Source organism: Puma concolor, chromosome B3 (assembly GCF_028749965.1).
Source record: "Puma concolor isolate L17-30 chromosome B3, mPumCon1.1.hap2, whole genome shotgun sequence".
Taxonomy (NCBI): Eukaryota; Metazoa; Chordata; class Mammalia; order Carnivora; family Felidae; genus Puma; species Puma concolor.
In genome coordinates this window covers 91,677,977-91,688,728 of record NC_141672.1, presented here as the reverse complement: position 1 = coordinate 91,688,728, position 10,752 = coordinate 91,677,977, and the positions used below count along the sequence as shown (strand labels likewise).

At 38.9% G+C, this 10,752-nt stretch overlaps 1 long non-coding RNA gene across 1 annotated transcript; it reads left to right on the top strand.

The window, feature by feature from the left end:
• The first annotated feature begins 4,722 nt into the window (after positions 1–4,722).
• On the top strand, positions 4,723–9,832 carry LOC147580205 (uncharacterized). Its single transcript, XR_015251898.1, has 2 exons — positions 4,723–4,794; positions 9,601–9,832. It is a non-coding gene; the product is annotated as an uncharacterized LOC147580205 (long non-coding RNA).
• The last annotated feature ends 920 nt before the right edge of the window (positions 9,833–10,752 follow it).

The following is a 10,752-nucleotide window of genomic DNA, read 5'->3' as shown; positions in this document are numbered from 1 at the left end:
GTGAAGGATAAGTTGTTGCATCTGGAAGCGCCTGAGTGGCTCAGTGGGTTGAGCATCTGACTCTTAATTTCCACTCAGGTCATGATCCCAGAGTCCTGGGATCAAGTACAGGGTCATGGGATTGAACCCTGTGTCAGGCTCTGCACTCAGCACAGAGCCTGCTTGAGATTCTCTTTCTTTCTGTCTCTCTCCCATACTCATACAATCTCTCTCTTCCTCTTAAAAAAAAAAAAAAACAAAACAAAAACAGTTGTTGCATCTGGTCCCTCCAACAACAACAACAACAACAACAACAACAACAACAAAGCGTAATACCTAGCAGACCCCTTTGGATTTTGGAGGCAACATATTCCTCCTTTAAGTGTTACTCCAGCCCATTTACTGAGTGGATCCATGCTCCAAACACTGATGTTACATGTTCCCCATCATCCTAAGGCAGCCTGGCTTTAAATAATGGTGGAATGGCCTGTTGAAGGCTCGTTTACAGCACCAGCTAGGTGGCAATACCCTGCAGGGATGGGGCAAGGTTCTCCAGAAGGCTGTATGTGCTTTGCACATACATAATCAATACAGGGTGCTGTTTCTCCCATAGTCAGGATTCATTGGTTCAGGAATCAAGTTGGTGATAATTATAAGGAACTGGTGCATGCTATTCTAGAGACAAGTAAATCCCAAGATCTGGAGTGTAAATTGTCAGGTGGAAGCTCAGGAGAGCTAATGGCTTAGTTCCAGTCCAAGTCAAAGGCCTGAGAACCAGGAGAGTTGAAGGTGTAGTTCCTCTCTGAAGAGCAGCAGGCTCAAGACTTGATCTTGAGATCTTGAGCTTGAGAGCTCAAGTTAAAGTCTGAAGGCAGGGAAATGGCTAAGGTGTGCAGGCAGTTAGCAGGAAGAATTCTATCTTATTCAGGGGATGATCAGTCTTTTTGTTCTGTTCAAGCCTTCGCTTGATTGGATGAGGCCTACACACATTAGGGAGGACAATCTACTTCACTCATTCTACAGATTTCATTATTAATCTCAACCAAAAGCACCCTCAAGAAACATCCAGAATAGTGTTTGACCAATTTTAAGTGTGATAATTGTTACCAACTAGAGGGCTGGTCTAACTAAGCTCTCACAATCACAAGAATCATGAGGGTCACTAATGTTTAACTAAATGTGTTTAGCAAGTGTTTAACACATATTTAACAAAACATAAACAAAACAGGAAGAGTCCAAGAGACTCGATCATCTCCTTTTCACAAGTTTTCTTTAATCACAGCAGACAAGATTTGATCAATGTGTTTTTCCCTAGACATTTTACTACAGCATTAGCACAAATCTGATGAGGACAAATTTTGGTTGAAAGAGATGATTATGGGCAATGTATGAAATCCTGCCAAACACCAGCTATTCCCCTCTTCTCTATGTCCCAGGTATAGGGAGCTAAACGAATCAAGGTTATATAAAATTCAAGTCGGCTATTGTAATCGACAGGCATGACCTATTTCACCACTTTAAGTCCCCCAGTATGTGAAAACCTGACATAAAAGGAATTGGGACCAGCTGTTCCTTCTTTGTACTGAGGACCTAAAAGGAAGAAATAGATAAACTGCTGCATTGGAGATTAAGATCAGCTATATAAGAAAATATTTCTCAATGTTGAAAGTGATTAAACTCCCCAATGGGTAACCAACCATGGTGTCTGAGGGAATGTGTATGTGTGAGTGTGTGTGTGTGTGTGTGTGTGCGCGCGCGCGCGTATGTGCGAACATGAGATTGACTGTATCTCTTCTGTGCTTAAAAATGATAGCATATGCTTTTATCTCTTGTGAGTTTTTAATCAAGTCACTGTCATAAAGGGTTGTGTCAAATATTTAAAAGATACTATTTAAAAATAGGCCTCATTTTCCAGGATGCATAAGGACTATCCAGCATAATAATGTGGCAAGATGACACATTTCAGTAATTTTGGGCTTTGGAGCCCTTTAGAAGAAAACAAATTAAGTTCAATTAAGTGTCAATACTATTTCAGATCCCCAGTGCACTAAATATTATATTTAGTAAATACCCAAATGCCAGAGTTTTCTAAAATTGTTTAAGCCTGTGCGTTGGAAAAAAAATTTTTTTTTCAGTGGGCATGGGCATCAGGAGAACTTGCCTCAAGATCCATCTCTGCCATAGAAAGGCAGGGCTATTGAAAGGTTATTCTTCATGCTGTCACTGCCCTGAGCTACACTATGGATGGACCCAAAGGTGTCCATGGCCATGGGATGCTACAATGTCCAGTTGTTCCTAGGATTAAACAACACTGCATGCCATGTAGACAGGTCTGTAAAAATCACCTTTCTTCTGCTAGACACTCCCCATGGGCTTTCAGCCTTGTTACTAAATAACCAGGGTAAAGTTATGTATGGAAATAGGGTTTAGGTCTGTAACTTTGAGCACTTTCAAGATACGTGTCATAAGGGCTTATTAAGACCTATTTTTATCCTCAGTGCAAATTTATTTGAGCCGAGTAAAGGGGAAATGGCTAAGTTGAAAATAGTTAACACCTGTATTTTTGTTCCCTGGCACTGTATTAGTCTGTTTGGGCTGCATAACGGTACCACAGACTGGGGAGCTTAAACAACTGAAACTTATTTTCCAACAGTACTAGAGGCTGGAAGTCTGAGATCAAAGTGCCAGCAGGCTTTGTTTCTTCCGCAGTAATGCTCTTTGGCTTGCAGATGGCCACTCACTGCCTCTTCCCATGGTTTTTCTTCCGTGTAGGTTCATGTGCCTTTGGGGTCTGCCTCCATGTTCAAATTTCTTCTTATAAGGATATCAGTCAGATTGGATTAGGGCCCACCCTCAGGGCCTCTTTAACTGAGTCACATCTTTGAAGACCCTGTCTCCATATATAGTCATATCCTGAGGTTGAGGGTTACACTTCAACAGAGTAATTTTGGTGAGGGTAGGGGGCACAATACGCCCATAACAGGTGCGATTGTGGCGCCGTCACAAACATAACTGAAGATCTATCGAAGAAAAAACACTGATACAATTGAAACCACTGAGAAACCACACAACAAAATTTGTACTCATCACTTACCTATCCTCTGCTATATCTTCTAAATTTTCTCTGCTCTTTCTTTAAAAAGGAGAATTTCTAAGCCAAGTCTGCAATATTGGAATGAATTAACAGAGTCACAGATTACCAAAATGATAGCATGTCATTAGCTTTTAAAAATCAAATTAAAAAAAAAAAAGATGTAGGAAAATGCAAGCAAAACAACATTGAGTAAAATAATTATGAGAGAAAACTTTTTACATATTATAGTCCTATCAACTACCTTCTAAGGTTTATTTCAGGAATTAAATTAGTTAATATATTAAAAGCACTTAGAAGATTTTGTGACTTTGGTAAATATTCAATACATGATAACTTTTATTATTTCCTGTATTATATCATGTAAAAGAACTTAAGATTTTTACTATTCACCTGGCTGTCTTCCTGTGCTACAATACATGACCTTTTGCTGTCATTCATACTCCAGATTCCCTTGTTTAAGCTTCCTCTTTGGTATTCAACATCTCTATTGAGGCAAGAGTGTCACAGGTGAGTCTGATGTTTTAAGTCTAGCCTACTTATCAGACTTGAGAACTTCCTTAGAGGTTACTTTGTGATTGAAATTGAGAGAAATACTTTTCTTCAGCAGGCAGTATTGACCAGTCTGTCAAAAACACACTAGATACAAAGAGCTTGAATTACACAATTGTTTGGGGAAGGCTTCTGCAGCCTGTACTGTCATTAGTCAGGAGGAAGTGGTTCTTCTATTAATCAGGCCCCCTAAGGATGTTGACAAGGATAATAATTCTTTCCCAATGCGCTGATATAACTCTCAATTGTTTCATATTAAAACAAGAGAGGAAAAGGCTCTGGGAAACAGTACACATTTTTAATGTGAGCTATAATTCTGTATGAAGGGTTAGCTGAATAGTTTGCACAAGAAATGAAATTATCGCACTTATTCCACAGATACAGCCATTGAGGGAATAAAGCCAAAATTCCATCATCTTCTGCAAGAGAAGTTTTTAAGGACTCACTTAACCCTGTGAAGCTTCTGTCCACAAGCTCATGGTCTTTTGCTTCGCTCTGAAAAGAACAAACTGAGATTATTAACCTTTGCTTAATCTGACTACACAGCCTTATAGAAAATAAAAAGCATTCTAGCCACTGAATCCTTCCAGGTATTAATATATATTTAAAATAAACGACAAGTTGCCAACATAAAAAGTATATAGCCTCATGGCTAACTTCAGCTGTACTGAGTACAAATGGTTAATGATACATCTTAATAGTTAATACAGTTTACTTAGCATCATCTGGACTCAATGACGTATATGAAATTCTGCCCTAGTTTATTTAAACTTATCGGAAATGTCCAACTCGCCTGGGTAATTTTTGGTCTCTCTATCCTCTAGAAAATTAGCAGAGGCTTGAGGAGGGCTGAGGCTTGTTCTAGTTAGAGCCCTCCAGGGAGCAGAACTATATCTTCTTGTTTAACTATAACTTCTTTTCAGTACCTAGCCATTGCTGTATCTCATAGGGAAAATGTAAAATCCCCAATCAATTTAGAAGCAGATTTAGACCCAGAAGATAGCCAATTAATGCATCTCAACTTTTTGGGAAGCCTGACTACAAGCAAGTAGCCCCCAAGGCCCCAGGTAATGACTGCTATTTCCATCTTTGTCCAGGAGAAAAAAAAAAAAACGAGCTGAAGACAGCTTTCATTCCAAGAGTATTTTGGGCCACTGATTTTTATCACCCAGGTAAGAATCATTTGCAATTAACATATAGAATCATGGTCTCCTAGAGCTATATAAGGATCCATAGAGAAAATCTAATCTAAAGCTCTCATTTTACAGATGAGCAGACTGAGGCCTATAGAGGTTTAGGGGTTTGTCTGAGGTCACATGCTTGTTAATAGCTCTGCTGGGATATTGATCAAATGTACTATTTCTAAAAGACTTGACGGTGCTTGAACAACAATTGATTCTCCTAAATGGCATAAACATGTCCCCCTTCAAAGTTACTTACACTACTGTTTGTAGGAAGTACAAAATTATATTTCCCAACTCCCACTTGAAATAAATGAAAATGAAAATTAAAACCCAAATATTTTTTGTTTAGAATTTAATTCTGCTTTAAGCAAAGCAGGGCTGAGTGTCTCATTGCTTTCTTCTAGGAGCAGGAAGAGTAGGAATAGGCAGAAAGATGCTTGCCAAGTTCATGGATGAAAGAGATTGCTGGGTCTTGAGTGTTTTTCCCTCAAAGGCAGAGAGAGCCCCTTTCTCATTTTGAAGAGCATTACTGTTGCTTGGCTTCTTAGACTTGGGGGGACTCTCCCTACTCTTCTGACGGGCAGGTTTGAAAGACTGTCACTCAGCATCCCAGCCTCTTCTTGTTTGTACTTTTGTTTACCTGGAGAATAGGAAAGAAGCAGCTGGATAGGAAAAGAAAAAACGGTGACTTATCTGTTACCACTTAATAAATTACTATCGTATCTGAAGTCATACCAATAAAATATTCAGGCAAAATTAAATACGTGTAGATAGAGATTGTAAAAACCAGCATCTCTGATGCAGAGCAGAGTCATAAATTAGTTGAGCCATTTTGATTACTGGAGTCATGTTAATAATAAGACTTGCAGGATATTCTACAGATTTAGAGGGTGTCGATGAAGTGGGTACCTTGTAGAAAATCAATGTGCTGCAGAGTAATAGAGGTCTCGGCTTCTCTGTACCATCCTTAATTGAATTAGGAATTTCATTTGAGGAGGGAGGGTTAAAGTCACAGTCTCTCTCACATTTGGTCTCAAGTAAGCATGGAAGCTGCAATATTGGGCAGGATTTCGCCATCATTGTGGCCATTGTCCACTGTCCCTGGAGCACACACTGTCATAGGCCAGAGGGAGGGGAGCTTCTCTATGGTGAGAGGTCAGCAGCTTGCAGGGCATGGGTCTGTGTACAGGAAGTGAGAAATTACTACAGCTGTTCCATTGCATTGCTTTCTCGGCTGTAAATGAGGGTTCTCACTAATGAATCATGCATACAGAATGCCAAGGTCTCAGCATTAATTGACACTAATGGGAACATCTTATGGTTGAAGGGAGAGCTATGGGAGCCATTTTCAGTCTGATTTGATTTGGAAGGGAGCTTGGACAATTTGCATTTTCTGTGAAATTCTAGGGAAACCTAACACACCACATTTGCCCCCCAAACCACAGATAGGTTGCTGAGTATCTACAGAAATGTATCAAATTCTTCATGAGGGAGAAGTAATATCAACAAGTGCTTCAATGAGATTTTCCTGTGAATATGCTTCTGACTGTAGTATGCATACCCAGGCCTAATGCAATGTATGTAATTTGTGTTAGTCCTTTGAGATCATTCAGCAGGGATTCAGTGCAAGTTAGCCCTGAGGAAATTTCTGTCAATAACTTTTGTTTAAAAAATGTGTGCCCTCATGATAATGTGCTGTATTGCAACAAAATAGGTGGATGCAAAAGTGTAATCTGAACTGCCTAGAATGTTTTGCCCCTAAAGTGGAACGGATATGTATCATTCCTTTTTGAGCCCCCTCTTTAGCCCCACAGAGAAAGTTCCTTGTAATTAGTTTTTTAATACATGTTGAGCATTGGGGTATGGATGTTCATAGTGTTGATGTTCATAGTGTTCATAGTTTCAGGCCTGATCAGGTTCAGATTGTGGAACCAATGGGTGAATCCCACCTCCCAGAACACCCAAAGCCCATACTGCACCTTAGAGTGAATTAGAAAAAGGTATGCTTGCTTTTGGGTAGATGCACACAGAGGCACACTGTTTGCAGCCCCCACTTGCTACTTTGAGTGGGTGCTCTTGTGCAGTGCATAACCTATACAAGGTATGCAATGGCTTTGGTATTATCTTAGTGAATGCTAACCCAACAATGAGTCTGTGGGAGGGTCCTGGAATAAGCAAGTTGATCTTATAAAGAGAAATACAGGGCTTAGAGAAGATGTTGAGCAGGCCTATGGGAAAACACAATAATGACATAATTTTTAGTAGAGGAAAATATAATAGCTTGAGATCCACATTCCTAAAAACTGTTCTTATTTTTAGTCAATATGACCTTAGGGTAATTTCTGGTCCACTGTCAGAAGTAAATATTTTCTTTAAGATTATGTAATTTGTTGCTGGAAATGAATTTGGAATCATTGAGTTCTACCCCTTCATTTTCTAAATGGGAAGTCACGTGTACAGCTCAGTGCTACATAGCTAGCTAATAATGGAGCCTGGATTTAAATCCAGGTCTCATGGGGCACCTGGGTGGCTCAGTCACTTAAGCAGCCAACTCTTGATTTGGGCTCAGGTCAAGATCTCATGGTTTATGAGTTTGAGCCGCATGTCAGGCACCACACTGACAGTGTGGAGCCTGTTTGGGATTCTCTCTCTCCCTCTCTCTCTCCCTCTCTCTGCCCCTCCCCTGCTCATTCATTCTCTCTCTCTCTCTCTCTCTCTCTCTCTCTCTCTCTCTCAATATAAATAAATAAATAAATAAATAAATAAATAAATAAATAAAACTTAAAACAAAGTTTAAATAAATAAATAACAAATAAGTCCAGGTCTCATGACAAGAAGTTTGATTCACATTCCATACCTGCCAATCTAAATGTCACAAGCACACACCTATCTCTTCGGTTCAAGAAGTCACTTTAAGTCAGATATTCTGCTATTAGGTGACTGAATCTGTGTTTACTCTATCCATACCATTCTCTTGTTAATAGTTTTTATGCCTTTCCCCTTGGTCTCCATCTTTGCAAAATGAGAATAATCTTCTGATCTAGCCTTTTGAGGATAGTTGATACTTCCTGATGATGATGGAAATGGCATTCCATGTGGGTTAGAAAGTTGTAGTAGCTAACCCTTAAGTTTCTTTCCATCTCAGAATCTGGTTTTATTAGTATGACAACCTGTTTCTCTTACTTTTATTTAGTTACCCTCCCCTTTATCTACTCTTATGTCTTTCTTAAAGGGCAGCACCAAGACCTTTCTCTGATGGTATGAAGGCAAGATTAAAATAATGTTTCCGGGGCGCCTGGGTGGTGCAGTCGGTTAAGCGTCCAGCTTCAGTCAGGTCACGATCTCGCGGTCCGTGAGTTCGAGCCCCGCGTCAGGCTCTGGGCTGATGGCTCAGAGCCTGGAGCCTGTTTCCGATTCTGTGTCTCCCTCTCTCTCTGCCCCTCCCCCGTTCATGCTCTATCTCTCTCTGTCCCAAATAAATAAATAAACGTTGAAAAAAAAAATAAAAAAAAATAATAATGTTTCCAGTCCACCGCTCTGATCCCACATCCCTTCCCCTACCCCACTATTCACATAAAACATACCAGACACACACACACACACACACACACACACACACACACACACACATTTTTGTTTTCATGCAACATTGTGCTGATATTTTAGACATAACACTACATTGGAATTAGTTCACTGTGACTCCTTAAATTAAGTCCAGTGGGTCCAATTAGAATTTAGTAAAGCTATGATTAAAATTATTCTACTGATGAAGGTCTCATACTTATCTCTTGGAGTACCTTCTACATGTAACTGGACCACTCATGAAATTTTGAGCAATTGTGAGATCCATGGGTCCCTGCTGGGAAAAGCTGCAGGTCCTTGGGCAAAAGTAGCTAAGCATTCTAAAATGTAACTTTGTGTAACAATCTGATCACAATTGATGCACGAGGATTGTTAGTAAAAGGAATATATTTATAGACTTGCTACCAGGCTACACAATGTCCAGTAGTTTTCTCTATATTTGCTAGTGAGTAGTAAGGTCCTCTGTCTAGAAGGGAGTTAACGCAGGCTACACAGGGAGAAAGTGTTAGATACAGATATTAGAGGAAAAGCAAAGAGAGCAACCAAAGTCACACAAATAACCTATATGTCACAATCACTTTGTATTGTAGTCATTATGGCAAGGTAGGAAATATTTAGGTTTGGGAATTAGATCCTGGATTGAAATCCTTCATATATTCTTTAAGCCTCAACTTCCTTATTTTAATAATGGTCATAGTAATACCTGCCTCATAGGATCATTAAAAATATTAAATGATATGTTTTAAAAGATAAAGCAGTGTATGTCACCTAGGTAAATAACTGACAAATGCTAGCAAATAAGAGAATAGCTCATGAATTTCTTGAAAGGATTAAATGAGGTAACATATGCTGTGCTCCAGACACAGCATAGGCATCTATTTATAATAAATGTTCCCTCTGTCCCATATGATTCCAGGAAGTATAAATGCTTCCTTTAAATATCTAAGTAGATTTGAATTTGCTGGTCTTCATTTGTTCGTGTTCTCAAGAAATATTTCGTAAGCATGTGCTGTATGCCAGATAAGAATAGAAAGATAAATCAGAAAGTTCCTGATAACTGGGTGTGTGCAGTATGGGTTTCAGAGAGATAGGAAAGTAGATAAATGGCATTTTAGTGTGGTAAGTACTACTGTAGGGTATTATGGTAGCATGTATAATTATCCAAATCCTTGAAGATTTTACTGGCTCAAAAAGCATAATTTCCCCTCCCAGAAATCAATCAGAAGGGCACACAATGCCTAGAAATCCCAAACCAGCTACTACATCTAAGAGGTTCATGAATGAAGGCCACGGTGTTTGTGAATACAAGAGAAGAGTGGAAATGTGTCTCGCTAGCAAAATTCAAAGGAGATGCCCATCAAGAAGAAAACAAAAGCTTTCCTCTGACACCATCTGGCATAAGAAAGGTCTGAGTTAATAGTAAAATAGGATCTTGTGCATTTTAGCTTCCATTCTGATGTTTCATATGTTTCCCCTCTTTTTAGATGAGACTGAAATGAGAATATTAGTTGCATTCATCTATCCATTCATCCAAATTCTCACTCCCTGTAAAGCATGCCATATGTGAAAGAAAAGCTTTAAATATATATAATGCTTCTATTTTCATCTACTTCCATAAATAAGCACTATAAATTATTCCCAGCCACCAAGTAATATTATTGAGCATCTGTTCGTGGCATTTAAATGTCTAAAGGGGCTAAGGTTGTTTAGCCGAGAAAGGACAAAACCAGAAGTAGCATTTGTGACAGTCTATTATTCAAAGGGCAGTAAACAACTATTTATCATACCCTTTTAGGATTGAATAAGAGAAAAGCTTGCCAGTACAGGAAACTCTTGAATATGAAGTTTCCAATAAAACAGGGAAATAGCTATTTCTACATCTCTAGATTTATATCTGTGTGTCTATATGTCTATAAAATTATAGAACCAGGATGCCCTAAATTTTATGACAAGGCAAAAATCTGGGGAGGACAATCAGAAAGTTGTCTGAGAACCATGTTATTTTATAAACATATATATTTAAAAGTTATCTGCAAACCCATTCTCCTCAATCAGAAAGTATTCATTGAATTAATAACATGTTATCAGGCCAGTGATTTGAAGAATTACAAAAAGTCTGAATAATAATTCCTGTACTGAAGTCTGTATTCTAGTTGGGAGGCAAAGTGAGCAGATAAAGCAGTGGCAACGTGGTGTTACTCATAACGATATCCCATATTGCATGTCATAATGCAGGTAGGAATATTGCAGGTGTTCTACAGATGACAGGCTTAGATTAGTTTGGAAGTCTTAAATTAGCCTGGAGGCAGAGAAACTTGAATTGATTCTTGAATGATCAGATTTTTTCGTAATAATGAAGGGGGA